Genomic DNA, 3219 nt, shown 5'->3' with positions numbered 1-3219 from the left:
TGACCCCTGGGTACCCTCAACCTCCCCCTGCCTACCCCATGCCAAGCCCAGAGCAGGTCCTGCCTGCTAAAATCGCTGCTTTTCCTGCTGGTTATTCCGGAGTTTTCACCTTCCCCAGGCCCTCGGGGGGGAGCTCGGAGGGGTCTCTCCCTCCTGGTTACGCCGAGGCTCGGAGGCAGTTGGCAGGAGGACCCTGTGCCAGCCTCCCCCCCTATGCCACCCTGCCCAGGCATTGCCCTCCCCAACCTCGTGCTGCTCCCTGTCCCTCCAGCCCTGCCCACCCAGCAGGGAGATTCTCCCCCACGGACACAGATTTCCATCCTCCTTTCCCTTCGGAGGGGGATGGTTGTGTGAACCAGCACAGCAATGGCTGCAGGGAATTCTTGGAGCAGGAGAAGGTGGAAAAATCCAGAGGTCGTGTTGTCTCCACCATCCAACAACCCAAGTGCAAACAACCCAACTGCAGCTACTACGGACATCCCGAAACTGGGAATTTCTGCTCCTGCTGTTACAAGGAGGAGCTGCAGAGGAGGGAGAGAGAGGCGCTGGTGCATAGGTTCTGAGGCTCCTCCTCCAGCCCCTCCAGGCAGGAATTCCCATAGGGAATGCAATAATTGACATCCACAAAGGTTTTGCTAATCCACCGCCCATCCCCGCCCTGCTCTCCTCCCTCTCGCTGGGAAGAGCTGGATGGGTTGGGAATGGAGTTTGGATAGTGGGATGGGGAAGGAATTCCTCTTTTTCCCAAACTCCCTGCGAGGGAGGAAGAGGAAGAAAAAGATCCTTAGGGATATCTAGAGCCAGTGGGGGCTGCTCGAGCTCGGAGCACAGGGTGATAGGGGGAGGAATTCCTCAAGAACTTAAAAAAAAAAAACAAAAAACAAAAACCAGACCAAAGCTTTAGGATCAGGTTTGGGAGGAGCAACTCCTACCGGATCCTTCCTGCTTCCCTTCCTCCCCCTCCCAAAAAAAAAAACAAACAAACAAAAAACCCATCCCAGTTCGAGCATCAGAAAAACCTTTTCATGGAGTTTTTTTTAACACTGGTTTTATTCTGGATTTCTTCTCGCTGGGACTCGATGCTGAGCTGGAGTTGGACTTTTTTCAAGGAGTTTAGGGTTGGATTCTCCTAACTCTGAGATGCTTCTGAGCTCTGTGACAGTGATTTTGAACTCACTGCTCACCCTTTGGTTTTAAAAAGCTCTTTGGAACCTCTTCCCAAGGAGAAGAAGAAGAAGAAGAAAAAAGAGGAGGAGGAGGAAGAAGAACCTGGGGATGCTCCAAACCTTGGGAAGTTCCTTCCCCTTGTGGAAAACACAAAAAAAAACAAAAAAAAACCACCCCCTGAGGGATGCTCGAGCTGAAATTTGGGAGAAGCAAGGCCAGAATTAAGGCAATCCCTCTCCCCAGGAATTCCCAGAGGTGGGACAGGACACAAAGTCCTAGAGCAGCCCAAAAAATTCCAGGTGGGAATCCATCCAGGGGGTTTTCGGCGTCGCGTAACTCTGTACTTGAGCACAGCTACTCTGTACTACCTCTGATCCATGATTAACTTGGCTCTTTGTGCTGAGCCACCAACTGACCTTCCAGCTGCAGAATTAATCCCCAATTTTGGGATTTTTTGGGATTTTTTTTTTTTGTTTTTTTAAAATAACAAGGCTCAAAAAGTGGAACAATAAGGTCAAATCTTCCCCTTGACTAACATCCCAACTTTTCTAGCCAGGCCTTTCCTTCTCTTTCCCACTCTTAGGGTGGGATTTACTTTAGCACTGCGATGTTTGCACAGAATTCCTTGGGGGTTTTTTTGGATTTTATTGGTTTTTTGGTTTTTTTTTGGGGGGAGGGGGTAAGTGCAGCTCCAAGCTGGCCCTGATCCTGCTTGGAATGAGGTGCAACATTTCCCATCCCATGGAAATAAAGCAGGAATTAACATCCCATCCTCCAAAGCTTTCCAATATTCCCTTTGGGGTTGTTTGGTTTTTTGGTTTTTTTTTAGTTTTTTTTTTTTTTTTAATTAATTTTTTGGGGGTTTAGCTTCCAGAAAGCATCAAACTATGCAATTCTTTTCCCTGAGCTATTCCTGCCCGTGGGTTTTCCTGGGAAAAGGGAGAAGGAATAGGATGGAGGAGCTGGAAATATCCAAATTTGGAGATTATCCAATGCCTTATCCTTGGCCTAGGGCTCAGCTTGGCCCTGCAGGTAGAAATTTGGACCTAAAATCCTCTAAATTAAGGCATTTCCTCCACCTAAACCTTCCCAAATTCAAACCTTTCCTAGTGGAATCCAAACACTCCTTATCCCTATGTTTTCCAAGTTCCAGAGTTGGTTTGACTCCAGTTCCAGTTGTTTTCTTGGAGTGTTTCTGAAGTTTTGGGATGAGGTTGATGCTCCAGGGGCTCCTGTTTCTTCCCAGAGAGCACATTTTTCCCTCAAATTGCAGGAATTTCCATGGATTTCAGCCCTAGGACAGGGATTTATGGCCCTCTCAGATTGGATCCCTTCGGATTTGAAACTGGAATGGTTAAAACTCAACCAAACCTTCATTCTTTGGGGGCACTTGGTTTAAATTTCACTTCCCAAAGTTTGGTTTTCCTCCCAAATTGGAGCAGCAGATTTGTTTTGGGATTAGCCTCTGGAAGCACTGGGAGGAATGTGCTGTTTCCTCAGGGTTTGGGGCAAATTTTCCTCCAAATTTGGAAGGAAATAGTCCAAATCTCAAGGGAAAACTCCAGATTTGGAGGGGGAAGTTCCAAATCTGGAGGGAAAACTCCAAATTTGGAGGGGAGAACTCCAAACTTGGAGGGGAAAATTCCAAACTTGAAGGGAAATAATCCAAACTTGAAGGGGAAAATCCAAACTTGGAGGAGAAAACTCCAAATTTGGAGGGGAAAGTTCCAAACCTAGAGGGGAAAATCCAAACTTGGAGGGGAAAATAATCCAAACTTGGAGGAGAAAATTCCAAATCTGGAAGTGAAAACTTCAAATTTGGAGGGGAAAATCCAAACTTGGAGGAGAAAATTCCAAATCTGGAGGGGAAAACTCCAAATCTGGAAGGGAAAACTTCAGATTTGGAGGGGAAATAATCCAAACTTGGAGGGAAATAATCCAAACTTGGAGGAGAAAATTCCAAATCTGGAAGGGAAACTTCAAATTTGGAGGGGAAAATTCCAAACTTGGAGGGGAAAATCCAAACTTGGAGGGAAATAATTCCAACTTGGA

General features: G+C 46.8%; 1 pseudogene; it reads left to right on the top strand.

Moving 5' to 3' along the window:
• Window positions 1-563, top strand: part of LOC103812160 — a 1359-nt pseudogene extending 796 nt beyond the window's left edge.
• Window positions 564-3219: the final 2656 nt, after the last annotated feature.

This window comes from Acanthisitta chloris, unplaced genomic scaffold (assembly GCF_000695815.1).
Source record: "Acanthisitta chloris isolate BGI_N310 unplaced genomic scaffold, ASM69581v1 scaffold4672, whole genome shotgun sequence".
NCBI lineage: Eukaryota > Metazoa > Chordata > Aves > Passeriformes > Acanthisittidae > Acanthisitta > Acanthisitta chloris.
This window is presented reverse-complemented; position numbering and strand designations above follow the sequence as displayed.